We start from the raw sequence: 13,788 nt of genomic DNA, 5'->3' as shown, positions 1-13,788 counted from the left end.
AGTATATCCACATGGACATGTAACTCCTACTACGAGTTGAGTTAGAATGTTAATCCTGGTAGAATTGATATGTACTATGTAAATAGGCACATATATTGTGGAAATCAATATGAAATGAGAATTTCAATTACAATGGAAACAATTCTCTCTTTTAAAGTCTCTCTTACCTAGTTCTTAGGTATCCACCAAAAAAGTTAGGATTTGGAGTGTAAAAGTATGTTAGCAACTTTAGTAATTGTTCCATAGACAAGAAATATAAAGTGAATATTTGATTATAAATGAAAGAAAAGCGAATTTTCAAGTTGAGAATATGAAAGTAATATTTAGGGTAAACTTTAGTGAAACCCTTTGTGGTTTGATGTTTTCTCATTTAGCAGTGCTTTGTTTTATCCCACTTAACACTGAGGTCTTGTTCAGTTTCTATTGAGATAATGGTGTTTAATTATTTGAAAGATGACACAAAAATGTTGTCTTTAACTTAAATTTTCAAAGTTTTGCCATCGAATGTATGAAAATTGAAAACTTGAACAATAAATTACAGAAGATTCAAAATATAATCATCAAATCACAAATTTAAGACACAAAATAATCAACAATATAATCACAATAAAATGAATCTAAACTTTTTGTAACAACTTGAAACCTTTTACAATGTGACATTGACAATCCAAACTAGAAAATAATATAGTCACAATATGTTGGTGTATTTTCAAAATAAAAGGTTGTTTCTTCATATGAAAAGCTATCTTAGCACAAAGGTTATGTCACATAGTGTGACATAGTGTGACTATTGGATTGTAGGTGTGTTTTTTATGTGAATAGTTATATCTCTTAGTAAAGTGACATAATAGAAAAACACCTTGATATCCAAAGGTTATGGAACAACAAGAAAACACCACAGTTCAAAAGTTTGGATATGAAAAGTTATATTTTCATATTATGAGCTTGCTTGGCTTGTATTTTTTTTTAAGCTTNGCTTGCTTGGCTTGATTTTTTTTTTAAGCTTAAAAGTTATTAAGAAGCTCTTATGAAAAATAATAGCTTTTAAAATTAAGCTAAAGTTATTTGGTAAATTTACTTTTATAAGCTCTTTTTTATAGATAAGTTGTTTGGCAAAACAACTTATATAAGCTTTAATTTGGGTTAAAACTACCATGAAGGGTATTTAATATATAACTTTCTATTAATCACGAATTTCTTTATTCACAATGGAAAAAAGTTAACTTTATTTTTTTTATGTATTTAAAACAACTTTTTGGAAATATAAAAAGAATTTTTTATAAAACATAAAGTTTATAATTAATAATAAATCATAAAAAGAACTCTACAAATAATTTATAAAGAACACATAATTCATAAATAACTCATAAATCAACATTTTCTATTTTTCATCAATGCAGCAACTATTTGGTTGCAAACTCTACACATGTAACTATCATCCAATACTCTTCTATAAGTATATGAACCCATTTCTTCATAATTATTTCTTTCTTCTTGACTCTCAAGAATACAATTGGGATTATGATCACATCTATCAAACTCTTCATCTATAACACCACACTATCTAAGGCAGTTATGAAGTGTCGTTGTTGCAACAATAATATTTTCTTGTTTTATTAATGGAAATGGCTTCATATGACGTAAAATATGCCATTTGTTCTTCCAAACTCCAATTGTTCATTCAATGACATTTCTTAATGAAGAATGTGCACGGTTGAATGTTTTTTCTACACTTTTTGGCTAACTGCTACCTCTAAAATCAACAATGTGATATCTTTCACCTTTATAGGGTGCTAGATACAATTTCATATTAGGATAATCAACATCCACTACATAATATTTACTTAAGAGAAAAGTTAAAGGTTTTAGTATTAGTTCATTAAAAAATTTCAAAAGATAAATATATAGAATGGCAAACTTTATATCATAAAAATTATAAGTTGTACCTTCCGGAAGGTGAGGGAACACATTTTTCATTTCTTCAAGCACAATTGAAAAGATAAGGGTGTCATGTGCAATGCCAGGCCAACCAACAGCCACAAAAGTGAATAGCCTGTCAAAGGTACACACTAATATGACGTTGTGTGTTGGATATCCCTTTCGACCAATAAAATAAATTAGATCATTTATAAGAGGAATAACAAGAACATGTGATCCATCTATAGCACCAATACAACATTAAAAATAAGGCCAATTTCTATGATCATTTTTAATTTTTGGTGGAACTTCTATAAATTGAAATTTTTGAGCCTTGACAATTTCATTGCTCAATAAATATAAACTATCTAACACTTCATCGAACTTCCAACTTTCTTGATTTTTCAAATTTATTTTGGACATTACGATTTGTTTCGTTGTATGCACAAGTCTAAAGAAACATAGCGATCGCCTCTAATGCTGTCATGTCACTAAATGGATGTAACCATCCCTTATTCATCAATATATCTTTAAGTTGCAATACAACATGTGATTCCATCCCAAACATTTTATAACTTTCACTTGGAGTTTGTAAAGTTTCATGTACCAAATTCCACTCGTCAGAATAATTGAATCCGTTTCCTTGTTTCATTAAGTATTTCATGTGATATACAATTGCACCAGCAACTTCCTCACATATGTTTTGATAAAGCCTTGCTCATTTTTTTCATTTTACAACTGGCACTGATGCTTTGACTTTTTTAGAAAACATCTGTTTGACAATATCAAAATACATAAATAGAAATCCAAATATATCAACAAAATAACAAATATTATTTCAAACAAATCAAATAGTACAAATAACAATTCAAATAAATATAACATGGATAATAGCAAATTCTTTCAAACACCAATTCAATTACACATAACAAGTAACAAAAATACAAAGAAAAAGTAGTTTAAAGTTCAACATCAACCTAAAACAAACTCATCAAATCCTAAACTAATCAACTACTCCCACCACGATGTTTTGATAGATTATGCTTATATTGAATCGAGTTTAGCTTATCACTTAAATTTGGCAAAGAAATACAAATGAGTCTATTTTCTTCCTTTTTAATCAATTGTAGTGCAATATTAAATTTATTTGCACTCAATTTTCCCTCATTTTGTAGAGATTTCATTTCTTAAATGCACTTCGGAATACTATATTGTTCTATGGCTTGCGATGACACTAAAATTTTAGCACTTTAAGCTATTTTATGACTTGGATTGGCCTACACTTTCAACAATTTCAGCATTGAAGTTCATTGACATGTTCTAGCTCGTGATACCAAAATATGGCATATTTTGGATTAGCCTACACAAACATCAAAGAGAAAGAAACTTTTAAACAATATGCATATGTAAAATAATTTACATATAAAATTGAAAATACTTACTTTTATTTTGACTTCCCACCATGTGGCATCAACTTCAATGGTTCCCGTCTCATGGTTCCAACCTAAAACCTGTTTCTTTGCTTTGTTTCCATAAAGTCCACTCATTCCTTCGACTATCTAGTCTATTTTTCAATTGCTTTTTGGTATAGTTTTTATTAGCATAAGTATTAAATTCCTCTACTACAACTTCTCATCTTTTTGTTCTAAATGAAATTTTTGATTTTCCACACTTACAAATCTCATCCGTACAAACTTAAAATAAGATTTTGGTAGTGACCAAACCCCACTTTGCATTATGATTTGGTCTTTTTGAAATTTCATAGATAGGTGGAGGCATTTCTTGGCTAGTCGTAAACTACAACAAGATATATAAAGCAATAGATCTTGTGTCATTACTATCAAAGAACTTATCATTTGGCCAAAATGGTCCATTAGGACTGCATATGCATTACACCATTAGGAAAAAAAGATTATTACTACTCCATTAGGAAAAAAAAGATTATTACTACTCCATGAAGAAATGACCATTCTTAATTCTCAACTTTTTCAAATGGAAGAAATTAATAATAAACACTATTAAATATATATGCATTGCTTATGTAGCACCAAAATCCATATTTCTATATATTATATCAGCCATGTCGTTTCACATTGGGATATCTGAATGCTATGATTATGTTATATAGGCCGAATACCTTAATGGCACTTGCTATATATTACTTTACTAAACTTTTAGTCTCTTGTTTTTCTACTTGAATATAAGGTTCAACAAGGAAATAAACATATAAAAATTCACACAAACCAAAACCAACAATTAAGAACATATATAAAACCCTAATTAAAAAGATGCACTAGTGTACATGAATATATATATATATATATATACACTATAAAAATCAATATATTAACATTCTAAAAAAGAGAGTATTTCAAGTGTTGAACATGGATCAAAAGCAGCATTTATCGACATACATATAGAAATCAAGATAAACCATAAAGAAATTACTTAAGAATTATTAATATTCAGGAGAGAGAGATGTCATCTCATACTTATACTTCTGCAAATAGCACAGGCCCACACATCAAAAAACATACATAGTATATGATATTCATACCATCTTCAATCACCTAATAAATCAAAGAGAAAACCTTTAAATAGTACTTGAATGCAGTTTTGAATTTTGGGTCTTTTTTTACTTAATCTTTATAAGAACAATAAAACCCCAGATTTCGCTATTCTGTTGCATTGGAGAAAGGTGTTTTGTAGAAGGAGGGAGAAGAGAGGGAGATCAATTGAAAGAGAGAAAGGGGTATTTTCGAAAAAGCTAGTGTGTTTTTAAAAGAAAAGAAGAAAAAGCTCCTATCTGGACCTTTTCCTTAAGCTCTTTCTTTCTTAGATTTTATTCTTTAAAAAATGATTGCTTTTTTTTTAAAGCTTATCAAAATCTTGTTTGGATCGGCTTATGCTTTTAAGAAGTAGATAAGTTGAAAAAAAGTCAAGCCAAATAATCACTATAGCTCAAAGATATGTCTTATGGAATGAATAGTTATCTTTTCATAAAGTGATTTGAAATAATACTTTTATCCGATGATTATGTCTTGCAAAAAGCAAATGTGTCTTTAAGATAAAGATGTGTCTTGATGAATGGATTGTTTCCTTGAGAAAAGACACTTGCAAGTTTATATACAGGACTTATTACTAACCATTGTGGCACACCAAAACAAATAAAACAAAAGCAGAAAAATCAAGAGCAATAAAAATGTTATATTTTGAAAATAAACATAAACACTTGAGTTCCCATCATCTATCAAAGAAATCTAAATTCCCTATAATCTACTTGTTGTAGAAAGTAAACTTTAGGGCCAAAGAATTTTGCAAACTTCCGGGTGTATCTAGCGATTTTCTTTCATAAAGTGTAAAGACGAAGTTAGATATTGACTTCATTGTATCACTAAGGCTATATGCATAATTCTCCTTTTGCATACGAGTGATGGGGACAAAATAAATCTTAAAGATAATATCTATTGAAAAGCTCTTGTTAAAGTCAATTTTATCAATTGCTTGAATTCCATTTAAACCCCATTTGCACCAACACAATAAAATCAATTTTTAACTTCATCTAAAATTTTAGCTTTTAAAGTCCACTTTGATACAATCACAAAAACTCTAAAATTCACAAAAGCTCAAAGTTTTCTTCTCAACTTTGAACTTTAAAACCATAGGCCCATCAATAAATCTAGATTAAAACTTAGGAAAACCAAAAGCTCATCAACAATGCCAGCAATCAAGACTGAAATTAGAGATCAAAGTGCACAAAAATCAGCATACAACTTCTCCAAATAATTTATTAGCTTTACCCACTATAAAATAGAAAAGACTAGAAAACTTTAAAGAAAAAGGAGAAAACAAAATCTACCCTACCGAAAACCACCCATCTCCCTAAATCCCAAAATCCCTTTTCACCCTCTTCAAAATTAAGCCTATATTGCATAAGAGAGAGAGAGAGAGAGAGAGAGAACCACATGGTGGCAAGTCAAAATCAAAGACAAAGGATGAAGGGAGAAACAGAATTGCATACGAAAAGATTCTACAAAGAATAGATATGGGAATAGAAAGCTTTAATGGAGAGAGAATATTCAAGCAGTTGAGGAAAGGAAAAAGAGGGAAAAGGAGGCGAAGTAGAAATAATGACATATTGCCAGAGGAAAAATGGAGTGGAAAGGGGAGAGTTAAGGCTAGTTGCGGGAGAAGATGACAAGTTAAGGGGGATGTTTTGGAAAAAAGAAAGAGAAAGAAATGTAGGTGAAGAAAAAGAAAAAAATTGAACATTGTCTATAAGAAAGATAAGTATAATTAATACTACTAATGCCGTAACCCCATGTGGGAACGAAATAAGACCTCAGGAGAAAAAGGAGCACATGATGCGAAATGGGAAAACATCAAACCATAAGGCGTCTGACTCAGTAGTAGAGCTAGTTAATTTTTGATAAAAAGGAATAAAGATTAAAAATTTTAAAATTAATATGTTAAACTTAACCAATAATTAAAAGATTTATAATAAATAATAATTTTATATAATATATAAATTAAAAAAATAAGAAAAGAAATACTTGTAATAGTCTTTTAGCAAAGTTGTACTCGACAATATTTTTTGAATTCAAATTCATCAATTATTAAGTCTACACTGAAAAGATTAGTAATGTCTTTCTCAATATAAACAACTAAATTATCTATAAGAAACTGATCATCGATTTTGTTCCAAAATCTTATTCTTATAATTTTCATTATTAAAAAGGCTTTTTCAGTAATTGCTGTAAAAATTGAAAGAATCAAAACAAGACGAATTAATAAATCAATCAAGTGATAATTTTTTGACTTTCCTGTTTCTACTAACCTCTAGCACAATTCAGAAAATGTCTTAATATTTTCCTTATCATATTTTCATAATAATTATATGAATTAATGTTTTAAATATATAATATATAAAATATTTTAAAAAAATTTCCCCGCATAGTAACACAACCATCCGCCCCTGGTCTCACCGAAGTTTACCCTCGCTGATGTTCTATTAGATTTGTTTTTCTCATTCAAAGTGAGCATGGGAATTTTCATTCTTCTTGATAAATACAAAATCTTTTCATTTCAAATTGAATGTTTATCTTACTACTTTAAAATATTTCAAAATAACGTTCACTTCAAAGTAATCCATCATTGAAATATTAATTTTAAGTGAATAACCTAGTTTTTATAATTTCAAAGAGAATAGTTATAAAATAACTCATATCGAAAATATTATATGATTTGAAAAATTGAACAGTCAGTTTGAAATAAACAAAATATAATAATACGTGCAAAAATAAAGGACAATCTGTCTTTCTTCATCTTCTTAGTTAATTTTTCACGTGCCATATATCCCATTACTGACCCTGGGGAGTAACTGTCTTTCTTCATCTTCTTTCTCCTTTGTTTCCCTCCCTCCCTTGCCCTCTATATGTAATAGGCCAGTGCCTGAGCTTTACGGAGCCAAGAGACCCTGATATCTTGTGTAACCCAAAAGTCCAAACAAATGTTGAAGCCACTGATTCATCAATCCCAACCCATCCAAATCCTACTTCCATTGCACAAGCCATTTTTCCATGGCGCTGGCCCTACTTCTCTTCCTGTCAAAGCAAGGTCTTTAATGAACAAAACACGCAAAAATGTTAAAGTTGGGTTTGTCCCCAGTAACATCAAAGGTGTAACAAATACCACTAAGAAGGCTGTTGGGTTTAAGGCTGTTGTCACAGTAAAAGAAACCGTTAGTAGTTTCCTCAAAACCATTGGGGTAGAACGAGGGCTCGATGATATCAAAGATTTGCTAGGCAAAACGCTGCTCTTGGAGCTTGTTAGTGCTGAGCTTGATCCTAGTAAGTAAAGAAAGCTTTCAGAGTTTCCAAGAGATAATGATTCTTTTTTATATCTTCTTGTATATATTAAAATCGTGCTTCATTTCTTTCTGAGCTTAATTTATAGAGACGGGGTTAGAGAAGGCCAGAATTAAAGGGTATGCACACCGTATGAGCAAGGATGGTCAGCTTGTTAAGTATGAGGCAGTCTTTGAATTACCGGTAGATTTTGGTGAGCTCGGTGCCGTTCTTGTTGAGAATACATCACAAGGAGATGTTTCTTGAGAACATAGTCCTTGATGGTTTTCCAAATGGCCCTGTCAATGTCAATTGTAATTCTTGGGTTCACTCAAAGTATGACCCTCGGAAAAGAGTCTTCTTTACCAACAAGGTTAAAGAGTTTTACTTTTCAATTCCCTTTAGCATTTCATGTTTTGTGCTTGTGTAATTCTCAGAAAATTATTTAATTTGTGTCCATTATTTTTGCATTCAACTTGTAAATTGTAATCCTATTAGAATTATCTATGGAGCAGTCGTATTTACCGTCAGAGACACCAAGAGGATTAAGGAAACTGAGAGAAGAAGAGCTTGTGAGTTTACAAGGCAATGGTCAAGGAGAACGCAAATCCTTCGAAAGGGTTTATGATTATGACGTCTATAATGACCTTGGTAATGTTGATACTGATCCAAGTAAGAAAAGATCGGTCCTCGGTGGTAAAGAGTTCCCATACCCTCGGCGTTGCAGAACGGGACGTCCACTGTGTGACACAGGTAAAAAAATTGCAGTGATAACCTCTTTAATGGAAATAACACAATTACTTGCATCGCCATTATCTAAAACGTTCATATTTGATGATATTGTTCAAATGTTGTTAATGCAGATCCGCGTTACGAGAAATGGCAAGCCAATTTCTACGTGCCTAGGGACGAAGCATTCTCAGCAGTGAAGCAGCTATCCTTCGCCACAAATTTCATATACTCAATGTTGCAGGCGGTGATACCATCGCTAGAAGCTACAATCCTCGACCCTGATCTTGGATTTCCTGACTTCAACACTATAGACCAATTGTTCACTGAGGGGCTTAATTTGCCAGCCCTTGACAAAACAGAGTTATGGAAATCAGTCCTGCCCAGGCTTATCAAGACTGTATCTGAGGAAACTCATAGTATTTTGCGCTTTGAGACCCCTGAAACATTGGACAGTAAGCACTCTGTTTCTCAACTCTTCTCTGTCTCCTTTTATGCCTGCTCATGTGCTTTTGCTCTTGCAGGAGACAAATTTTTTTGGTTGAGGGATGAGGAATTCGCTCGCCAAACTCTTGCTGGTCTTAATCCATTTAGCATAAAGCTAGTCACGGTAGGAAATACGTAAATTATAAAAGTTAAATTATTCATAAACAGTGTCGAATCTTTCTATACTTATCGTTCTTGATTACAGGAATGGCCATTGAAGAGCAAACTCGACCCTATTATTTATGGTCCTGTAGAATCAGCCATCACGGTAGACCTAATTGAGCGAGAAATCAATGATGTCATGACAGTCCATAAGGTAATTTGAGTGACAAGACCCATTTGAAATTTTGAGCTTTCTGATTTGTTTTTAATTAGTGCACTTAATTTGTTTTTCTTTTCAAATTCAATTTATGCAGGCAATAACGCAAAAGAAATTATTCATCCTAGATTACCATGACCTCTTCTTACCATATGTCAAGAAAGTTAGAGATCTTAAAGGCAGAACGCTTTATGGATCACGTACGATATTTTTCTTGAACCCAGATGAGACTTTGAGGCCTATAGCCATCGAGCTGACTCGACCACCAATGGATGGGAAACCGCAGTGGAAGGAAGTCTACACGCCTTGTTTCCATTCCACAGGAGACTGGCTTTGGAAACTTGCAAAAACTCATGTTCTTTCTCACGATTCAGTCTATCACCAGCTTGTTAGTCACTGGTATATATTCCACTGTTTCAATTAATTTCTTCTGGGTTCTTTAACCGCTTTTAACAAAAGGAACGGCTAAAAATCTCTCCTGTAGGTTGAGAACTCACGCTTGTGGTGAACCTTATATCATTGCAACTAATCGACAACTCAGTATGATGCATCCAATTTATAGATTACTACATCCTCATCTCCGCTACACGATGGAGATCAATGCATTAGCCAGAGAATCATTAATATGTGCCGATGGGCCAATTGAGAAAATATTCACCCTTGGCAAGTATTATCTAGAGGTTGGCTCTGTCTTTTATGACCAACATTGGCGATTTGACCAGCAATCACTGCCTGCGGATTTGATTAGCAGGTGATTTCATTACTTTACTTCCTTTTTTTTTTTTGCATAAATTTTTGTTTTTGATTACTTTTTCTTTTCTAATTGCCAGGGGAATGGCTGTTGAAGATCCAACTGCTCCTCAAGGCTTAAGGCTAACAATCAAAGACTACCCCTATGCCAATGATGGTCTCTTCATCTGGGATGCCCTCAAACAATGGGTGACTGAGTATGTCAACCACTATTACCCAAAAGCAAATATGGTCGACTCTGACCAAGAGCTTCAAGCATGGTGGAAAGAAATTCGAACAGTAGGCCATGGAGACAAGAAGGATGAACCATGGTGGCCTGTCCTTAAAACCCCACAGGACCTAATTGAGATCCTCATGACTATAATTTGGGTGGCATCAGGTCACCATGCGGCTGTGAACTTTGGCCAATATACTTATGCAGGCTACTTCCCCAGCAGGCCTTCTTTCACTAGAGCAAAAATGCCCAGTGAAGACCCCACTGAAGAAGATTGGAGACTTTTCTTGAGAAAACCTGAAGCTGCACTACTTGAATGCCTCCCTTCACAAATTCAAGCTACTCGAGCCATGGCTGTTTGGGATGTGATCTCACATCACTCACCGGATGAGGAGTACTTGGGAGACAAAGTAGAGCCATCATGGGCTGAAAATCTTGTTATAAAGGCGGTATTTGAAAGATTTAAAGGAAAGCTGAAGGAGCTTGAAGGCATTATCGATGAAAGAAATGCAGACTGTAATTTAAGGAACCGAAATGGAGCAGGCATTACTCCTTATGAGCTTTTGAAGCCCTTCTCTGAGCCTGGGGTTACAGGAAAGGGTGTTCCATATAGCATTAGCATTTGAAGTTGTAAAAGTTACTAAATTTGGGCCAAAAATATATTTGTGCAAATTGCAAATAAAAATTGCGAGTGTATCAATTGCAGTAGTATGAATACTTAATTTCACTGTGGAGGCGTAAATAATGGCTCGCTCTTGTTCTGACGCAGAATATAGAGCAATAGTTGCTACTGTTTTTAAAGTTACATGGATTCAATCCTTGTTAAAGGAGCTTAAGGTTACAATTTTCGCTCCTCCAACATTTTATCGTGACAATATCATTGCTACCTACACTTGTAAGAATCCTATCTTTCATACAAGAATGAAGCATTTGGCATATTGGATTACTTTTTTATTGGAGAGAATATGAATTAATGTCTTCCATACGAACTCCTTTTACCCTTTATTTTTCTGTTTCCAGGCATTACCTCTCGAGGCTTGTATTGCCTTTTATCTTCTTCATGTTTCCAGCGTCATTTCCTACGGCTTGTTTTGTTTTTTTCTTCTTCATGTCTTTAGGCATTTTCAAGGTGATTGTATTTTCTATTACAGTTCAATATCTTTGATTGTGAAGCTTTGCAAGCTATATATCTTCATTCAATAAAATAGAAACGTTTGAAAGAAACAAAAGAATATGAATAAATGTTAGCTACTTATGTCACTACAAGAAAATTAAGTTTTTCCGACGGAAAAAAAATTCATTGGAAATTTTAAATTGAATTTCTATATGACCTTTAACAACGGATCTCTAACAAATTTCCAACGGAATAATTCCAACGGATAAATTATGTTGGAAATCCATCTGAAATATTTTTTGCCAAAAAAATTTATTACCTCCGAAAGTTTCAACGGAATTTCCAACAGATTTCCGTTGGAAGTTTCCAACGGAAAATAATTTGTTGAAAATCCGTTGGAAAGTTTAAGGTGGGAAAAAATTTAAAAGCCCGTTAGATTTTTCAACGGAATTTTCCTACTACTCTTTAAATTTTTTATTCAAAATATATTAAGTTTTTTTTAATATATCTTATTAATCTTTATAGGAAATATATTAACAAAATAAAATATATACACACTGAATTTTATAATATTAAAAATATAAATATGTTTTCTTGCATAAAAATAGGGTATAAAAATCAATAATATATTAAACAAAAACTAATAATAGTTTATTAGTAATTATAACCTTTATTAGTAACTTTATTAACTTTATTTATATGATTATATTTTAATAACTTTATTTGTAATTATTATCTTATTTTTTATAACATATATATAATAATAAAGTAATACATATAAATATATATTATATAAAATTAACATATTAGTGATTAGTGATTAGTGATGGATAAGGAGTGTAGATATCAGAATTCGGTTTTAGTTTAATTATCTTAAGTAAAGTCTTGATTAGGACTCTTTGGTTTAATTAGGAAAAAGTCTTAAGTTAAGTGGATCACTAGAGTTTATGAATGAATATGAGACAGGCAGTAAGGAAATACTTTAAATGACTGTGGGCTGTAAATGGTTAGCTTCTGGTAATACACAGAAAACCGTGGATTGAAAGGTACTATAAATGGTAGCTATAAATACTTTAAATAGTTAGCTTCTGGTAATAGATTGTTAATGGTTAGCTTCTAGCTGCATTAGTGAAAATTGGTGATTGTAAATCAAAAATGGTTTTAGGTTCTTTTAATTGTATTATAGGAAGGAGAGTTATTATATTAGATACCTAGTATCTTTAAATTGGATTTTTTGGTTGCTTTGGGTTTATTTCATTTTTTTATTTTTATATGTAATTTATAAAATCCAAATTAAGTTATTTTGACTTCGGTATCAAGTAATAAAATTACAGACTTTTTGTCACGACCCGGTACTCTCCTCGAGCCCGTGACAACTGCTGCGATGTCCCAATAGACATTTATTACTCGGAATGCCAACCGAAACCCTGCAAGGTTTTAATATCAATTTTCTCACCTCCTTTGCGAGCAACAGTTGCTAATATCATATTTTAAAAGATTATAAGCTATTTCCAAACCAAAACAATAAAAAATAATTTTCATCTCACAGGGGTATTTTGGTCATTTTTTGTTAAAAATTTTGAAACCATCTAAAAACGTAGTATACGAGTGAAAGATACATATTTCATAACAAAACATAAGTTTAGATGTCTAAAACATTCATTTAAAGTGAAATGATAGCTATTACAATAAAATAAAAATATTAAATAAAATAGTTCATTTTCTTATGAAACAATATTTATAGAGATATCCGTAAATAATTTTTGTAGTATAAAAGCAAAATAAATAAGCTTATAAATTTCTTAAAAATTTGACTCATGCCAAAACTTATTCTTGGGGATACCTTGGCCGGGGCATCCAACCGAGTTCGCCAAGGCTGTTAAAGAAAAGTTCATATACGCATAAAACACATTTTTATGTTTAAAAGCATAACCGTTCCTTGGTGTTGGCTGAGTTCACCCTCACGTGGTGGTTTAGCGTGTAGTGAACTCTAAAGCTTTACCTCAGGAGTTACCCTCTGCGCCTCTTGTACCGAGGTAAAATATAACGAGATTTACTGTGCCCCTCTAATAGGTTGGTCCACAGAAACCCGCCCACTGCAGTAAGCTAATCGATATCCCACCAAATCAATAAAATTTCGGCAGCATAACATGGCTAATATAATATTACCAGCCTGTCAAGGCAAAGCAAAACAGTTCATATATTCAACACAATTTCCAATTCAGCCATTCATGCCAATATCACCATAAGCCATTCAATTCAAACAATAAATTTACAATACAATCAAACCGTCTCCAATTACTCAATTTCTAAAATCATCATTCAATTTCAAAATGATTTATAAAACTCATTTCATTTAATCACATTTTACGTATTAAACATAAGGATTTACCATTTAAACTCATTTTTCTAT

General features: G+C 32.0%; 1 pseudogene; it reads left to right on the top strand.

The window, feature by feature from the left end:
* Positions 7,273 to 10,989, top strand: LOC18589728 (annotated as a pseudogene).

This window comes from Theobroma cacao, chromosome 9 (genome assembly GCF_000208745.1).
Source record: "Theobroma cacao cultivar B97-61/B2 chromosome 9, Criollo_cocoa_genome_V2, whole genome shotgun sequence".
Taxonomy (NCBI): Eukaryota; Viridiplantae; Streptophyta; class Magnoliopsida; order Malvales; family Malvaceae; genus Theobroma; species Theobroma cacao.
Note: the sequence above shows the minus strand (reverse complement) of the source record. Positions and strands in the feature narration are given on the sequence as shown.